Source organism: Trachypithecus francoisi, unplaced genomic scaffold, assembly GCF_009764315.1.
Source record: "Trachypithecus francoisi isolate TF-2019V2 unplaced genomic scaffold, Tfra_2.0 Lachesis_group10, whole genome shotgun sequence".
Lineage (NCBI taxonomy): Eukaryota > Metazoa > Chordata > Mammalia > Primates > Cercopithecidae > Trachypithecus > Trachypithecus francoisi.
Window position 1 is genome coordinate 72355121 of NW_022681455.1, and position 20203 is coordinate 72375323.

The window sequence follows — 20203 nt, forward strand, 5'->3', positions numbered from 1 at the left end:
ACAGGAAAAAGGCCGAAGGAGAGCTCTTGGGTGCATTGGAGTCCTTGAACTTCTTTTTTGTCTCCCCTTTAGGAGGGATATAGGTTTTCATTTCTCTTTCATAACGGGCCTTGTCCGCCTTCGCCATATCTTCACATTTTCCTTTATCTTTAGCAGGCATGATCTTCTACCTCTCTGGGCACTTCTTAGAAAACTCTGAGGCCGGGCGCGGTGGCTCACGCCTGTAATCCCAGCACTTTGGGAGGCCAAGGCGGGCGGGTCACAAGGACAGGAGATGGAGACCATCCTGGCTAACATGGTGAAACCCTGTCTCTACTAAAAACACAAAAAATTAGCCGGGCGTGGTGGTGGGCGCCTGTAGTCCCAGCTACTTGGGAGGCTGGGGCACGAGAATGGCGTGAAACCGGGCGGCAGAGCTTGCAGTGAGCCGAGATCACGCCACTGCACTCCAGCCTGGGCAATAGAGCCAGGCTCCATCTCCAAAAAAAAAAAAATTGAGAAGTTGACTGAAGCATCTGGGTGTTTCTTCTTATGCTCCTCCAGACAAGTTTGCACAAAAAATGCATATCATGACATTTTGCCTCTCAGCTTCTTAGGATCTCCTTTGCCCATGTTTAGTTATTTTTCTTCAGCAAGGCAGAGTCGCCCAGTGCTCATCTGGCTCTCACTTGCCCAGGTGCTGTCTCTATGGAGCTCAATTACTGCAAAGTCTGTCCCAACTTACAATTTTTTTAATGTCTGCCTACCTCTGTTAATGCAAATTCCATGAGGGTGGCTGTCATGTTTGTCTTGTTTGCCCCCTAGTGTAATGCCTGACACATAGGATGTGCTCAAGAAATATTGGCTGTATCTATAAACAAGAGAAAGAATGAAGATATAAACTTGAATTAGAAATATAAATCTGTAGGCTTGGAGCGGTGGCTCAAGCCTGTAATCCCAGCACTTTGGGAGGCTGAGACGAGCAGATTGCTTGAGTCCAGGAGTTAAGAGATCAGCCTGGGCAACATGGCAAAACCTCATCTCTACAAAAAAAAAAAAAAAAATTAGCTGGGTGTGAGTGGCGTGTGCCTGTAATTCCAGCTACTCAGGAGGTTGAGATAGGAGGATCACTTGAGCCAGGGAGGCAGATGTTGCAGTGAGCTGAGATCATGTCACTGCACTCCATCTGGGGCAAAAGAACAAGACCCTATCTCAAAAAAAAGAAAATAAAGAAAAGAAATATGTATCTGGAAATTACCTATATAGAGATGTATTAACTAAAGTTCTTCACAATGCTGAGTGACTATACATTTTTGTTAAACAGATATCACAGTTGTTATTAGGCCAGCAATTTTATATTAATAATGGCTATTAGATGAGTGTCTCTGTCTAATGAGCAATGGCCTCCCTTGAAGAATCTGTCCATTTTCGTTGTCAGCCTATTAGAAAAGAAATGTGTCTCTCAACTGATAAACTTCAAATGAGGGAGGGAGCTTTCTCTATATGGACTGAGCAAGATATCCCTTACAATCTGTCTACCTGTATGTAGGAGTGGAGGCTGAACAACCTCTATTTAACCTATAAAACAGCTATGGGACTATTAGAACAGGCTGAATTAAGGCTTTTTTTCTCTCATAGGTTTTTGTGTCACTGGTTTGTCTTAGTTCTTCTTCTTCCTCCTCCTCCTTCTCCTCCTCTTCCTCTTCTACTTCCTCCTTCTTCTTCTCCTCTTCTTCTTCTTCAAGGTGGGATCTTACTATGTTGTTCAGGCTGGTCTCAAACTCCTGACCTCAAGCAATCCTCCCATCTTGGCCTCCGAAAGTATTGGGATTACAAATGTGAGTCATTGTGCCCAGTCTGTTATAGTTCTTTTTTTTTTTTAAAGGAAAGGGATTTTCATACACAGTTGGATCAAAAATCTAATGTTGGAGCAGTACACCCTTGGGTCTATTGGGAAGAACAGTGGTAATTACGGTGAGGGAACTCCTAGGAGGAAAGAAAATCAGAGGGAAACATGGGGCCATTTTGTCAGCCATCCCATCCTACATAGAAATTTTCACAGTGCTAAAAAGCTTGGTAATTGTTAGATTTTTATTTCCATAATGGAGGTGATATTTCCTTAGACACAGAAATGAATGTGATCTCCAAAGTAGAACATATCTAAAGAGAGAAAAAAGACAGGATGGAGAAAAAACTTTGGGAAATGTCCAAAAATGAGAGATAAAAAGAATAAGGAGGACCTATGGAAGGCCTGTGCAGAGAGGGAAGAGGAGAAGGAGATACAGAGGAAGAGGGAGCCATGGAGCAACACAGGAGGACCCAAGGAAGAGGGTTTTGGGAAGGCAGGAACAGGCTTGTGTTTCACTTTATCCACCTCCCCAGTCAATTCAGCATTCTACTTGCAGATGTTTTTTTCTCTTCCCTCCTATTTAGAAATCCTCATTTTACATTAAACAAGCATTCAGCATTCAGAAATATAGCATGTATCTATTCACAAAACATAATGCCTATGGCATATTACATCTCTTTTTTTTCAACAATTTCCTAATAGTTATAATTTCATTTTGCACTTCAAACAACTAAGTTGCTCTACATTACTGGACACCATTTCCATGTAATTATGCTATTTAAGAAGCAGAATAAGAGATTTAAGTGTTGCTTGTGCCAACTAGTCTTACCACCTCCTCTCCATTCTCTTCTCTACTCACCTTCCCATTCTTCAACTGTGCCTTGATTCTAAACATATTAGCATGAAAAGGAAACAAACCAGAAGACTAAGACTAAAACAATAAATTAGTACCCTGATTCCCATCAGCAGTCACAGGTACCCTAAGTATCCTAAGTATCCTAAAATCAAACTTGTTCTTGGCAAATTTTAAATTTTCTGCAAGCATTTAGTCCTCTTTAGAGAACAAAGAAAGACAACTAAATGAATTAATAGAGATTTTAAATTTTTATTGCCTTTCTTACTAACTACTCGTAAACATATTCTTAATTTCTTATTTCATAACGGATAAAATTATACTTTTTTTTGAGACAGAGTCTCACTCTGTCACTTAGGCTAAAGTGCAGTGGTGCCATCTTGGCTCACTGTAACCTCAGCCTCCCAAGTTAAAGTGATTCTCTCACCTCAGCCTCCTGAGTAGCTGGGACTACAGGCATATGCTACCACGCCTGGCTAATTTTTGTATTTTCAGTAGAGACAGGGTTTTACCATCTCGGCCAGGATGGTGTAAAACTCCTGACCTCAGATGATCCACCCACCTCGGCCTCCAAAAGTGCTGGGATTACAGACATAAGGCACTATGGCCAGCCAAAATTACACTTTTTAACTGGCAAATTGATCACTTATCAGCATGTTCAGAAATTTAATTATTTTCAACTAGAAGACTTTAAAAGTGTGGGCCCAGGTGTTTTTTTTTTTTTTTTTTTTTTTTTTTTTTTTTTTTTTTTTTGCCATTTAGAAAAGCATTTATTAATGTGATTGTGTGTGTGTGTGTGTGTGTTTGTTTTTTTTTTGAGACGGAGTTTCGCTCTGTTGCCCAGGCTAGAGTGCAGTGGCCGGATCTCAGCTCACTGCAAGCTCCGCCTCCCAGGTTCACGCCATTCTCCTGCCTCAGCCTCCCGAGCAGCTGCATTACAGGCGTCCGCCACTACGCCCGGCTATTTTTTTTGTATTTTTAGTAGAGATGGGGTTTCACCATGTTAGCCAGGATGGTCTCAATCTCCTGACCTCGTGATCCCTGTCTCGGCCTCCCAATTTGTGATTGTTTTTTACATTTAATTAAATAATGGCAATTGGAATAAAAACCCAGGTAAATGAATGGCATAGTAGTTCCATTCTGAGCTTCAAATGTGAATTTAGAATTTAATAGCTCAACTTTATATTCCCAAATGTTCTATGATTGTTGATGGTACATTTGTCAAGATTCATCAAATTGTATAATTAAAATTGGTGAATTTTACTGGATATAAATTATGTCTCAAAAAACAGAAAAAAAATTTAAAAGGGTTCTGAGGCATCAGATAAAGGGAGAAAGATTGTAAACAAATATTACTAGCAAGTGACTTAAAATACAATAGAAAACATAAAATTGGTTATTAATCATAAGGCAGAAAGAGGTGGAAGCACAGGTGGGGAAGATAAAGAGAAGAGAGCTGACATTTCAGGTGGTGTTAGAAGGGCTGACAAGAAAACTTTTTCTGGGGAAGTAATGTTTCAGACATTACTTCAGACAATCTCTAGTCCTAATATTATTTCAAGAGGCTCTTAAAAGCCCACCCTGCCAGAGCAATCAGTCAAGAAAAAGAAATAAGGGGCATGCAAACCGGAAAGAGGAAGTGACATAGTTTGGCTCTGTGTCCCCACCCAAATCTCATCTCAAATGAGAATCCCCATGTGTCAAGAGAGGGACCTGTTGATAGGTGATTGGATAGGGGTGGTTCCCACTATGCTGTTCTCAAAATAGTGAGGGAGTTTTCATGAGATCTGATGGCTTTAAAAGTGGCAGTTTCCTCTGCACTCTTTCCTGCTGCCTTGTGAAGACGGTACTCTCCTTTGCTTTTTACCATGATTATAAGTTTTCTGAGGCCTCCCCAAGCCTGCAGAACTGTGAGTAAATTAAACCTCTTTTATTTATAAATCACTCAGTCTTAAGTAGTGTCTTCGTAGCAGTGTGAAAATGGACTAATACAGGAAGTCAAACTGTCAATGTTTGCCAATGATATGATTCTATACCTAGAAAATTGTAAAGACTCGTCCAAAAAGCTTCTAGATCTGATTAATGAATTCAGTAAAGTCTCAGGATATAAAATCACTATACACAAATCAGTAGCACTGCTATACACCAACAATGACCAAACTGAGAATCAAATCAGAACTCAATCCCTTTTATAACAACTGCAAAAATAATAATAATAATAAAGCACTTAGAAATATACCTAACAACAACAACAAAAAGAAATACACCTAACCAAGGAGGTAAAAGATCTCTACAAGGAAAACTACAAAACACTGCTGAAAGAAATCACAGATGGTACAAACAAATGGAAGCACACTCCATGCTCAGGGATGGGTAGAATCAATATTGTGAAAATGACCATACTGCCAAAGGCAACCTACAGATTCAAAGCAATTCCCATCAAAATACCATCATCATTCTTCACAGAACTAGAAAAAACAATCGTAAAATTTATATGGAACCAAAAAAGAGCCCACATAGCCAAAGCAAGACTAAGCAAAAAGAACAAATCTGGAGGCATCAATTACCTGATTTCAAACTATGCTAGAAGACCATATACACCAAAACAGCATGGTACTGGTATAAAAATAAGCACATAGACCAATGGAACAGAATAGAGAACCTGGAAATAAAGCCAAGTACTTACAGTCAACTGATCTTCGACAAGGCAAACAAAAACATAAAGTGGGGAAAGGATACCCTATTCAACAAACGGTGCTGGGATAACTGGCAAGCCACATGTCGAAGAATGAAACTGGATCCTCATCTCACCTTATACAAAAGTCAACTTAAGATGGATCAACGACTTAAATGTAAGACCTGAAACCATAAAACCTCTAGAAGAAACATTGGAAAAACTCTTCTAGACATTGGCTTAGGCAAAGAGTTTATAATCAAGAACCCAACAGCAAATGCAATAAAAACAAAGATAAATAGATGGAACCTAACTAAACTAAAAAGATTCTGTACAGCAAAAGAAATAATCAGACTGGGCACGGTGGCACACACCTGTAATCCCAGTACTTTGGGAGGCTGAGGCCGAGGCCAAGGCAGATGGATCATCTGAGGTCAGGAGTTCGAGACCAGCCTGGGCAACATGGTAAAGCCCTATCTCTACTAAAAATATAAAAATTATCTGCGTTTGGTGGTGCACACCTGTAGCCCCAGCTACTTTGGAAGCTGAGACAGGAGAATTGCTTGAACCCGGGAGGCGGAGGGTGCAGTGAACTGAGATTGCGCCACTGCACTCTCAAAAAACAAAACAGAACAAAACAAAACAAATAGCAGAGTAAACAGACAGCCCACAGAGTGGGAGAAAATATTTGCAAACTATGCATCTGACAAAGGACTAATATCCAGAATTTAAAAGGAACTTAAATCAGCAAATAAATAAATAAATAAATAAATAAACCCATCAAAAAAATGGGCAAAGGACATGAATAGACAATTCTCAAAAGAAGATATACAAACAGCCAACAAACATTTGGAAAAAATGCTCAACATAATTATCAGGAAAATGCAAAATCAAAACCACAATGAGATACCATCTTGCTCCTGCAAGAATAACCATAATTAAAAAATAAAAAAAAAATAGATGTTGGCATGGATGTGGTGAAAAGGGATCACATCATGTGTAAACACTTTTTTACACTGCTGGTGGGAATGTAAACTAGTTACAACCACTATGGAAAACATTATGAAGATTCCTTAAAGAACTAAAAGTAGAACCACCATTTGATCCAGCAATTCCACTACTGGGTATCTACCCAGAGTAAAAGAAGTCACTATAAGAAAAAGACACTTGCACATGCATATTTTAGCAGTGTAACTCGCAACTGCAAAAATATGAAACCAGCCTAAATGCCCATCAACCAACGACTGGATAAAGAAAAGGTGAGATACAGATAGATAGATAGATAGATAGATAGATAGATAGACCCACACACCATGAAATACTACTCAGCCATAAAAAGGAACAAAATAATGGCATTCGCAGCAACCTGGATGGAGTTGGAGACCATTATTCTAAGTGAAGTAACTCAGGAATAGAAAAGCAAATATCATATGTTCTCACTTATAAGTGAGATCTAAGCTATGAGGATGCAAAGGCATAAGAACGATATAATGGACTTTGGGGACTCAGGGAAGTAGGGTAGGAGGATAAAAGATAAAAGACTACACACTGGGTTCAGCGTACACTGCTCGGGTGATCGGTGCACCAAAATCTCAGAAATCACCACTAAAGAGCTATCCCTGAAGAACTTATCCCTGAACCAGAAAACATCTGTTCCCCAAAAACTATTGAAATAAAATAAAGTTTAAATAAAGCCCATCCCAACTCCAATTAGGTATTTGCTAATACCTAATTTTGAAAACATGAAATAAAAGGAAAAGTCTCTTAGGTAGTGTGAGAGCTTTATTATTGAATCTTCATTCCCTTTGAGCAAGGCAATACTGTACCATTTTATAAATAAAGTAAATTATTGTTTAACTTAATCAAGAGAACATGACTAAGAAGAGGCAGGTTGGGATTTTGAATCAGATCTGTTTGCACAAACACTGTGCTTTAATAACAATGCTATTGCTCAAATGGATATTGCCTGGACAGCTCAGGTTTGCAACTCTGTTTAGGTTAACTTCATCTTGCTTGATTCAGTTTATCTTAGAATTGTCAAGATGCCCCTTGGATTCTATTTTGTCACCCAGAATATCAGCTTATACCTAGCGTTGTGTCAATGGCGAGATGACCCCAATTATTAATTAAATAGGCAGGTCAATGCACAGAACCTTTCAAAGCACTCTCCAGGTCTCCCTCCTGCTGACATCAATCCATTCAGTGGCGTGGACATTGTCATTCAATTAGCTCTGAGCCCACTGAGCTGTTCATTCTTTATCACTTCTGAGCTCCCAATCTTCCCCATGAATCTGTTCCAACCACATCTTCCTCAAATCAATCACCTACAACCACTTCTTCCAGATGCTTAGGACTGAAATTTAGACTCGTCTTGAGTCACATCCCTACATTCAATTCTTCAGCAAATCTTGTCAATTCTACTTTCAAAATATATCCTGAATCCAATTACTTCTCACTTCCTCCATTGCTATCCCCCTGGTGCAAGCCACCATCATCTCTTATCTGGATGATTGCAAGAGCCACCTAATCTGACTCCCAGCTTCCACTCTTGTCCACCCACAGTCTGTTCTCTTCCCAGAAGCTGGAATGATCCTAAAACAGGGTAAATCAGAACATGTCACTCTGCTTGTAAAAGGAAGGAGAAACAGGAAAGTGAACACAGGAAACAGGTAGGGCAGGATCAGTAAGGGCTTTTTTTGTGTGAATATATATACAGATGTAGATACACATATATGTGTATATATATAAAATATTATATATAATAATATATAATAATATAAAATAAAAAGGTCAATGCACAGAGCCTTTCAAAACACTCTCCAGACCTCCCTCATATATATATATATGAGATAAGAAACTAGTTTGTTTTTCCTATATAAACATTAAGAGACATATATTAACATGTCTCTTCTTAATATTAAATTCTTTGTTTTTCCTTATTATTTATAAATTAATAAATGAAAATATGCCACTATTGGCATAAATAAAGAGGTAACTCTGGAATACCACCATTTTGAAATAATGGATGTAGGTAATGCTAATCAGTGTTTCTCAAAAAGAGACAGCCAGACATTGTATACAAACCTCCACCCATGAAAGATTCTTTTAACAAAAAAAACCTGAACCTGAATCAAATTAAGCTCCTATAACCACTAATTACTAAAGGAAAGATAGGAGCAAGAAACTGCTAAATGACTTCATGATGATGCAATCAGAAAAATCCAAACTGTGGGCAACTATATAGGATAAACAAACTAGTTTCTTCAATCAATAAATTGCAAGATAAAATGGGAGCAGAAAGGGAAACCTATGGATTTTTTAAAAATTTAGAAGACATATCAACCAACTGTAATCTTTTGGATTCTTATTCAAACTACTCTTTTTTTTTTTTTTTTTTTTTGAGACGGAGTCTCACTCTGTCGCCCAGGCTGGAGTGCAGTGGCCGGATCTCAGCTCACTGAAAGCTCCGCCCCGGGTTCACGCCATTCTCCTGCCTCAGCCTCCCGAGTAGGTGGGACCACAGACCCCCGCCACCTCGCCCGGCTAATTTTTTGTATTTTTTAGTAGAGATGGGGTTTCATCGTGTTAGCCAGGATGGTCTCGATCTCCAGACCTCTCAAACTGTTTTTTAAAATCAGATAATTGGAAAAATTGTATTGAGAAATTTTTTTTTTTTTCTTTTTTTTGAGACGGCATCTCGCTCTGTCGCCCAGGCTGGAGTGCAGTGGCCAGATCTCAGCTCACTGCAAGCTCCGCCTCCCGGGTTTATGCCATTCTCCTGCCTCAGCCTCCTGAGTAGCTGGAACTACAGGCGCCCGCCACCGCGCCCGGCTAGTTTTTTGTATTTTTTAATAGAGACGGGGTTTCACCATGTTAGCCAGGATGGTCTTGATCTCCCGACCTCGTGATCCGCCCGTCTCAGCCTCCCAAAGTGCCAGGATTACAGGCTTGAGCCACCGCACCCGGCCGAGAAATGATTATTAAGTTTTAGGTTAGATAATGGATTATGGCAAGAGTCCTTTATTTTTAGGAGTCCTTATTTTCTAGAAGTACACACTGAAATATTTGTGAATGAAATTATATATCTGAAATTTATATCAAAATAATTCAGGGGAGTGAAAATAGATGAAACCAGATTGGTCATAGTTAATTAATTGTTGAAGATTAGTGATAGGTACATGGGTGTCCATTATACTATTCTCTTTACATTGTAAATGTTTGAAATTTTCTGTAATAATGTTTTTGTTTGTTTGTTTCTTCCTTTTGAGATGGAGTCTCACTCTGTCACCCAGGCTGGAGTGCAGTGACATGATCTCACTGCAACTTCGGCCTCCCGGGTTTAAGCAGTTCTCTTGCCTCAACTCCCAAATAGCTGGGGTTACAGGCACTCCCCACCATGCCTGGCGAATTTTTGTATTTTTAGTAGAGACGGGGTTTCACATGTTTGCCAGGCTGGTCTCAAACTCCTGGCCTCAAGTGAGCCACCCACCTCAGCCTCCCAAAGTACTGGGATTACAGGCATGAGCCACCTTGCCCAGTAAATAACATTTTTTAAAAATCTCCTTTGTAATCTTTAGCTCCCCTCTCTCACCTCCAGTCTCAGCTCCTTTGGTCTTTGGTTGTATTTTTACTTTCCTCACAGTGCCATGGAACTTTCACATTTGTCTGTGACTGTGGGTGATTCTTATTCCCTTCCATGTTTATGTAATTTAGTTTGTTGGAGACTTTTACTTTTCTTCCTTATTGAAATCCTTCTGATACTTAGTCAAACTTATGCTAGAGAACGTATTCTCACTCTGTCCTACTCCACAGATACTTGTTAATTTATCTTTCTTCTTATGGTCTAAGGATAAACTGTTTGGGAGAAGGAAATGGGAAGTGAGAATTTTTTTAAAGCTTATCCTGATTACCCATTCTTGTGATAACCACCATCCTTGGAACACTTGTCAATCTGTGCTACTAAATATTTAAGGGGACAGTCTGCCTATATTCATTCTTACTTCTCTTCCTTGGAATAAGGTGGTGTAAGATTTCAGGGCTCCTTTTGACCAACATTCTTGACACTCCCACTTTTCAACCACATTTCCAAATTTATCAGCATTAGCTCCAGAGCATCAATTGTCTCTTTGATTCCTTAAGATTTTGTCACTTGTCCCCATCTTAATCCATTGGACTCTGTTTTGCAACACAAATGTCACCAAAAAGTCATCCTAAGCTTGTTTCTTAGCCAGACCATCTTAATTTCCTTCTCAGAACACTATTTTTGCTTTTCTTCAACTCTCCCCTTGTGTATGCTTCTCTGTCTTCCAAGACAGAGGGCAGGTTAAAACTCATAAGGGCATGATAGTAATTAAAGATGAATGAACCTCAAAAGAGTCAAGCTTGCATGTAGTTTGAAGTCTTTAGTCACAATGCGGTTTTTCCCAACTAGAGTACAGTACAGAGCTAAGCAGCTTGTAACATAATAGGGCATGGTTTTACCAAATAACTCAGAAAGAGCATTACTTTTTAATTTTTTAAATTTTTAATCTTTAATTTTTGTGGGTACATAATAGGTATATGTACTTATGGGGTATATGGGATATTTTGATACAGTCATACAATATGTAATAATCACATCAGGGTACATAAGGTATCCAAAACCTCAAGCATATCCTTTGTGTTACAAATGATCCAATTATAGAATGTTACTTCTGAATAAATTACCTCAGTTCCTCAATATGGTGATTATTATTATAGTTATCCAGAATTAATCAGTGTCCTTAATATACTATGCAGGGCTGGAATGAGAGAGAAGTGGATGAGGGTTGGGTTGCACAACTGCAGAGTCAGAGCCTGTCTTCACTTGAAATTTTGATATTTTCTTCATCGTAAATTTTTTGCATTAATTTTGATACTTTTAAAATAGTTCATTAAAATATAATATATCTTGATTACTGAGTTTTTTGGCATCACCTTAAATTTTGCACCCAAGGGGAGAGCCTTACTTGCTTCACCCTGGTTCCAGCTCTGATTTCTGAGTGCTAAAGAATCATTTTTTTATAAAGAAATAGTGAATCCTTCCCATCAGGACAAAAACTTTTGAGCTTTGTTTTTGTTTTGTATTTCTTAGTAGTGAAGATGAGTTTACAAAAGCCCTTGTACACTTGTTTTCTCCTCTTGTCTTATAAAGACCAGCAACATTTTGGAGCATGTGATCTCAAATTTTTGACCTAACCCAGTGCAGGAAGGCCTATTTCACATAGTCTCACTCTAAAAAAGAACTTGGTGATAAAAAATTGAAAGAGAAGAGAAAAAATCAGTAGACCTGTTCCTAGCAGCTTTTGTGAACTGCTTTTGCTTCATAAGAGGAGATCCTGTAGTTATATTTACGATTTTAAGCTATAAAACTATTATATGTCCTATAATTTTTTTAAAAATCCAGTAATTTCATTACATTTACTTTGCTAGTATAATTCAAGTAATTTAAATAGCAAACACACAAAGCTCAGGCAAATTATCACAAATAAAGTTTTATTTTTCATCAGATTTTGAGGGAATTATGTGTAATTCTGCTCTAGAATAGGCATATTGATGATGGTCCTTGGAACTAGTTGTTGAAAATTATAAACTGAGAATCTGCATTATGGACTCTCTGTGGGTTAGTCCAACAACTCACAACAAACTAAAGTGTGAAGTTTAATCCATAGTAGTTTACCTTTAAAATGCATAGATGGTGAGAACTGAAAACCATGAAAGGTTCATGGCTAATAACAAATTATACATCTCGGAGATGATTACATTTCCTACTACTAGGTAATCAGAAACTTGTAGGTATTTGCAAACTGGGTGGCAGCTAGACTGCATTGTAAAATTCTGATTTAGTCCTCAAGAAAATCTGGTAACATGGTAATTTAAATTTATAAATGCTATATATGTTGTAAAATAAATTGCTCAATATGTAACTAGTAAATAACACTTAGTCATAATAAAAATTAAAGTCTAGGGAATTGTTAGTTGTTTGCTCCTATGAGCCACAGAAATGGCTGGTATTTTCCGATAATTTCTGACCATCTTGGAGGCCCATATTTGAGAATCACTGAGAGGAAACTCTCTGATCACACACTCTAGTATGAAGCTCCTTGACTCATATAGAATATAACCATGATTCATTAATTAACTCAATAATTCAACAAAGATGGGCAGAATGTCTCATCTCCATTGTCAGTGTATTAGGGGACAGGAATAAAAATATATATATATTGCAAGGCTATGTTAAATGCCAGTTATCCTTTAAATATAGGCTACTCGGGGACACCCATGGATGGGGACATGGATGGAGGAAGTAGTTGCTTGTCGGCCTTCCCAATACCCTTCTCCTGCTCTCAGGGGTATAACCCATATGGTACATTTGTCAGAAATGGAAAGATCTCCTTCCTCTCTGTGAAATCAGTGCCATGCTGCAACTCTATTTCAGCTCCTATTCCTTCACTGGTCAGTCACCCTTGTAAGCTACAACCTGTATGACTGCAATGAATTGAAGGTTTATATCCTCTCACATTCCAAAATTTGTATATTAAAACTCTAACCCCCAATGTGATGGTATTAGGAGGTGTGGCCTTGGAGGGGTGATTAGGTCAGAAGGGTGGAGCCCTCATGAATGGGATCACTACCTTTAGAAAAGGGATCCCAGAGAGCTCTCACACATGAGGATATAAGGAAAAGACAGAAGTCTGCAACCAGGAAGGGGACCCTCACCAGAACTTGACTGTGCTGGCACCCTGATCTCGAACTTTCAGCCTCCAGAACTGTGAGAAAAAAAATTTTTGTTGTTTATCAGCCACCCAGTCTATGGTACTTTGTTAGAGCAGCCTGAACGAACCAAGACAGCAGTTCACCATAGTCTCATGGGCTCTTCTTTCTCAACCTTCAGATTTCTGTTCTTATGTCCTTTCCCCAAAGAGGACAACAATATGGCTTTTATGGTGCTTTCCTATTTTCTATGTCGTTCAAAGTACTTTTCAAACACCCGCTCAGAATGGTCAGATGAAATACTTTCAAAACAAGAAAAAGCAGGTACTATTCTTTATTTTTGATAATGTGTATAAAGAATCAGCTAGGTGAATGAATTTACCTAATAATTTTCACAAGGAACAGGAAAAGCCATGAACCATACAAGTTTGTCACTTAAATGTGTGACCTTGGGCTCTCCCTTCCAGATGGCCCCTTCGCCTTCTCTCCCCAACTCAAACAGGCCTTCCATATCCCATTCTTAAGGAATGTGTTGCCCAGGTTCATCACACCCAATTATGGGATGCTATATTTAGGAAATGCGTATTGCCATAGGAAATTCTCTCCCTCAGAAATAGGTTAAATGGAGGGATCAGAGGGCAGGGAGGATATTAGAAGCAGGTAGGTTTTTCAGTCCCTGAATTCGCAGTATGAAGGTCTCCAATGTGTGGGGGTCTCCTCCCACATACACCTCCCACAGTGTGAGGAGTCTTTCCCCCATGGGATGCACTTGTGGTCACACAGAACATAACAGGAGGAGCTGGCAGCATGAATGAGGTTTTCTGAGACTAGTCAAACAAGTTGGAGACAATCCGTAAAGCTACCATACACCTCATTTTACTCCACACAAACATTTATACAGTGCTGGGCAAAAGTCATGGTTTTAAGCTTATACAGTGTGGGTGCTCACAACATAAAAACATTTTATTGTAAAACTTTTAATTAAGATACTACTACTCTATCTCGGGCAAATCCATTTTCACAAATAAGATTGTTTAAAATAACATAGACATACTTAGGTAGCAAATTAATTTAAGTATATACATCACTTATTGGTGTGTTTTCATTTACTTACTCAGAAAAGTAAACCTCTCTCTTTCTAAAATGGCAGTTGAATTTATTGCCATGACATTTAAAGGTCTTTTAAAAAGTTTTAAATATAAGCTTATGTAAAATTTTGCTAAAGTTTTTGAATTATTATGTTAACATTTATTTAATAATTATCTCACCCAGTTTTGGAACAACTTTAAAACTAATTAAAAAAATAAAATGTCAAAACAATAAACAAAACTCCAAAACCTCAGACTCAATTTTGTATTGATCTTGACTATCGTTAATCTAGAAAAAAAAAAAATATGAGCATCATTCTGTTGTGGAAAGGATACTTAATTTTACAAGTAAACAGAAGTTCATCTAGTCACATGGAATTAAGAATCCAGGAAGATCAATGTAGTGAACCCAAGATTTTCATCATAGTTGAACTCAAGATATTCATCACTTTAAACACAGAGACAAAACAGTATTAACAACCAATGTTACACAAATTAAATCTACACAAATGAAAACCATACCATCTGCCCCTATTTCAAATTTCTATAAAACGGGTCATGTGAATCTAAAATCACACTATAAAAATTTGGTTTTGGCCAAATGAAGTTCTTTTGTGAAAGACTCACAGATCTTTCAGCCCTACTGAGCACTAAATCAAGCTATTTATTTTTATACACTCTGCTGAACTTAGACAATGTTTTTTGGCATTTTGAAAAATTACTAAAGTTCAACTTTTTACACAATTGTTCAACATAATCCAAACTTTAATCTCATTCCCACTTTGAAATCAAACTTCCTATTTACTTTATTATTCTTGTTATCACTGCCACACTGAGTGTTTCAGAACAAACACGGCTTTCTTTGGATCGCTATGCATTCTAATTCATTGCCAACTTTTACAAGCCTTTTCCACACATGCAAAGAGAGAGCTGTAGAAAATCCACATGACAACAACAACAACAACAACAAACCTTTGGGAAGAATATTTTACTTGAAATTAGTTGCTTGCTCATCAAGAAATCATACATTAGAAGATACATTTACAGTATATAGAAAGGCTGCCTGTTAAAAGCCTTCAGAACACATTAGTAGGACTGCTGGTAGTAAGACAAGAGATTTTTCAGTTCTGATACAAACTCCCCAAGGTTTCTGTAGGATGAGATTACTTCCCCCACCATAGAAAACCAGGAGCACTCTTCATACCATAACAAGGTGCATCTTGGACAGTTCCAATCAAGGATTCTGAGGCATCAAGGAAAGTCACAAAAAGCTGGTAATTTTCAAGGCTTGTCACCATCCACACTCAGTAAAACCTGTAGCTGCAAACTGAAAGGTTGTCGAGTTCTTACAGCCCTTGTCAGATTAGTCAGGGCTCTACAGATATCCAAACCCAGCTTCCAAGATGCTCTTTGCAGTAACACTTAGAAATGAGTTTACTGCCAAGTAAGCCTATTAACAAATGAAATGCGCATGGACAAGAGTAACTAACATTGCTTAAATCAAAACAGATCTTGACTTCCTTACCTTAATACTAGGAAGCATAGTAGCTTTGTTTTTGTTTTTGTTTTTTTATAAGGGGGTACTGAAGTTTGTTCAACAGCTGCAGGCCTTGCTCAGCCCCCTACTCCACAGGGAATTAACCGTCACATTCCAGCCCTGTCATCAGAACAATGAAAGGTGAATGTTGTGCAAAACAGCCTGGGACCACTAAGTGATGATGTCATTCCTCCCTTATATGGCTCATTATTGTGCAGATTTACTTTGGTCTGTGAGAAGGGGTGGAGCTGCCCAAGACTGGAAGGGAAGGCAGCTCTTAAGAAGCAAAGCAAGTGAATGGGAATTACGCTCAACACTAAGGGAAATGCATTGGGAGAGGGATACAGCTGGGGAGGAAGAATGAAATAAAGAAAAGATATGCAGAAAATGTCAAATGGGCCTCACTCCCAATTTTTCAAACTAGCTAAACTCTATACAGTTCTATTCAGCACATATTGGAATTTCAATAGGGATCCCACTAGAGCCTAATCTATGATTCAGCCAACAGGAGAAAATTCATATTTCAACTAAAATGCCAGTTAATGTACATGGTATCTAAATGAAAACACTACAGTATGGGCTACAGAATGCCAAGTACTTTTCATTTTAAAAATCATTTCGTCTTTACAAAATATTTTTACTTGAATTTTTTTCCCTAAGTGTTTTTAAATGGCAAAAACTGCTGCCCGCACAAACAAAAGTAGGTGAATACATTCAGCTAAAGTTAAAAGAGTATCTGTATCATCATTTATATCAAATGTTTTCAAAAGCTTCTATCATCTTCAAATCAGTTGTCCCTCTTCTCCATTTTTTCTTTTCTTTTTTTTCCCATTGTTTCTTTCCTCCCTTCCTTTCTCCCTCCCTCCTTCCCCTCATTCCTTTTGTCCTTCTTCCTGAGAGAGTGTATGAGTGATAAATCTAGTCAAAAAGCCATTAGGTAAATTAAAAATTCCAGTATAATTTTTTCTAAGCCATATGCATAGAAATGTATGTCATTTATGTTATGAAATTTCACTTCAATTACAGAATAAAAGCACAATACCAGATAAATTAGTCAAATTAACTTTAAGTTAATAGAATTAAATGTTTGCAGAGCATTTTTAAGTCTTCAGATATCTTTTATACTATATAAGTATACGCCATTATGTTATGGTATATGGCATATGACAGAATATGAAAAAAATAACATCAAGATCATTGCTTTCTTACATTCCTAATGTTCAGTCATGCCCTTTTCTTTAAGAATATGTCTAACTGAATATAATAATAATTATTGCCTGTTTAAAGGTTGTAGTACTAAATAAATGTGTTTTCATTATAGAGTTATAATCAAATAATGTAGCTTTCTGTAAAAGTTACATAAAGCAATGTTCATTGTTAAGGTAAAATTACAGATACTAACCAATTAGTCATTGTTTTGTTTTTTAGCCATATTTTTAAATATGGGTGGGGAAACTGACATTGAAGAAGAAAACAAGAAACTATTGCCACTCCCTGGCAAGGCTGCACTAGTGCTGGGGGAAGAGGGGTCTTGGCAATTGATTGATAGACTTAATCTGGGCTTGGCAACTACTTGGAAGATAACCAAAGGGTATATTTTATAACTCTGTGGCTTCGGTTAACTCAGCTGTATAATAGGGATATGGGTTTTAACTTACAGGGTTGTTATAAGAATTAAATAAAGTAATGTAAGTCAAGGCCACAGAATCTGATGTGTAGTGGACCTACAATATATAATATGTTTCTGCACAGTTTAATTTTGATGATGGTAGGCAGTTTGTGAAAATATAATCTTGTGGTCTAATTTTGACAAGCAACATAAACCCATGTGAAAAAAAAAAACCGGGAATCAAGGGGTCAGGACTGATTATATAGTCAAGTGGCATCTTGTACTCAGTTTGCTTCTAGTGATTCAAACTTGAATTATAGTCCTGGGGAGGCATTGCTCATGTTCAAGCCATATTAAATCAATATTTAGAGACAAATGATAATAGCAAGGGGAAATGTTTTATTACCTTTAAAAAACCTTTTTAAAAAATACCACAAATGTCAATCACAGACAGGTTTTTTTCTCCTCCCTGTTTAATACCACTAAATGACTACATTCAAAGTTAATTTAAAAGATTCACTCAAAATGGCTATATTTATTATAAATTAATTAACACTCCCTTGGCTAAATAACATTGTTTATTAGAAGCCTCTTGGAACCCAGAGATGTTTAAATGGTGCTGTAACCGTCCCTAGAGTCACAGTAACAAGAAACGTCCCACTATTAGCTTCTGAAGGGCAGGGTTCTTTCTGTGTCTTTCTGTTTTCAGGAAGTATCTTGTATTCACTCATTCAACAAATACTTAATTGGTTGCCCACCAAGGACCAGACATTGTCTTAGACACTGGTGCCTAATTGTTTTTCTATGAATCATATACAACCTTTCTTCAACTCCTTATTAACTGAAATGTACACTACAATGTAATATAGTGCATGTGGAAAGTATTATTGTGATTATTGGTCCCTAGGTCGAGTCCTAAGTCCAGTTATGAGTGGGAATCTTCTAAAAACAATTACAACTTTTTAAAGCACTGGATCCTAGAGATAGAGTATCCAGGCTCCTATCATCCTTTAAGTAACTGGTTGCCATTAAGCATTATGACCTGACCGAGTGACTCTTTAAAACAAGTCTTCCTTCAGTTGCTTCTTTTTCAAATTGATAAGGAAAAGAGATATAAAGAGGATATGATTCCTGAATTATGAAAAAGATCTAGTTTAGCATATGGCAATTGGAAGTTTCTCAATGTGTTTGGGCAATCACTGGGTTTGCCAATGCAATATTCTTTCATCTCATGAACCTTTTTTTTTTTTTTTGTAGCAGAGCAGGGTGTGCTCCAGAACTTCAAGAAGTGGAGGCACTGCAGGGCTGGAGTGAGCAGGCAGGAAGAAGAACATCATAGGATATACTAGAAGCACTGCACTTGCCTTCCTCAGTTGGGGCAGAGGTGCATTCTTCCAGGATGCCACCTTGGAAGCTTGGGAATGGTGTATCAAGTCTGGACAATAGTTCTTCCCACAATTACGCCTTCTTCCTTGGGAGTAACATAATCCAAAACTTACAGTATGTTACAGATTCCAGGAGAAGTGAGAAAAATCTGAGAGCACTGTAAAGCTGAGTAAAGCAGAAAGTATTGGATGGAGGAATGGTAGTGTAGATAAGAACACTTTCCTGGTTTGAATACAGGATTTTTACAGAAGTTGTTGTGTGTTATTTAGTCACAATGTACTAAATGACAAAGACTAGGTAGACTAGAGCATTCCTCCCCTCTAAGAGCATGCTGGATGTGGTGCAGTCATAGTCTACCATTTCCTGTTTCCTTCATACTTCAGGTCAAATGAATGTGCTTCCTAAAGCATTTAAGAATAAAATAAATAAAAGGAACTCTCAGTGACCTCTTATATGATATTAGGAGCTATGCAGAAAACATTTTTTAAAATCCTTAAGGCACAGCATTTCTGAACTTAAAAGGAATGAGTTAAGACTAAGTAAAGTTGACCTCTTCTTTTCAGTTAAAGCTCACATTCAGCCCCTGAATAATATTTGAATAGTTTCTTGGCTAAGAGTTCACATCCAAGAGCTGAATATGTTATGCACTGAGCATGAAAGACCCAAACTTTGATTAATCTTTTTTGTTCAAACTTTTCACCACCGTGAAGCACTTTCCAAACACAAGCATTCTTGGAAAAAGCGTGCACACACAGTCAAAGAGCCAGAAGAGGAGCAATCTCCAAACATTGAAAACACTACCTTCCCAAGTTTCAACCTCCTCTCTGGAGTCCCAGATTTGTAATGCTAATCTGACTACCTTCTTCCACTCTAGAAAAAAAGTAAAAATACAAAAACAATGTAGTTATTCACTATAGTGATACAAGACAACACATTTTTCCAGCACTTTCCTTTCTTAACTTTTTCTTGATGTATAAGTTTATGCAAAAACAATATTTACTTGTTATTTATTGTGATGACAAATCTCTGCCAATTTAGAGCAGAATTCCCAGAGTTTTTTATTATAGAAGAATAATCTCACTTATCACTTTTCCATACCCAATTTTGTCCATGAGGCTGAAATAAGTGATTAGATCAATTAAAAACTCAAACCAACTAGTCTGGAATGTGGGGAACAAAAACTCCCCTCAGTTGTTGGAAGTGTTCACTTTTAATACAGTTGCTTCTATAACCTGGATTAATTTATTTTCTCTGAAATGTATACATCTCACTGATGCTTCAATTCATGAAAAAAAAAATCCATAGGAGAATTTGATTTTGCATTTCTGACATAAAGAACGTCTGTTAAAATTAGAATTGATCTACAGTTGATCATTACAGTTGCCTGGATTAGTGATAGTTTCAGTGTATTGGTAGGTCAGAAAGCATTTTTCAAATCTGTTACGACAAAGCACTAGTTGTTCACTGTCTAAATGTTTGTCACTTGGCTAGACTCTG

The 20203-nt window shown here is 37.6% G+C and overlaps 1 protein-coding gene across 3 annotated transcripts in view; it reads right to left on the bottom strand.

Annotated features, from left to right (window-relative positions):
* FILIP1 (filamin A interacting protein 1) overlaps positions 1-20203 on the bottom strand; it is a 232981-nt gene that overhangs the window by 29390 nt on the left and 183388 nt on the right. The window lies entirely within an intron of this gene.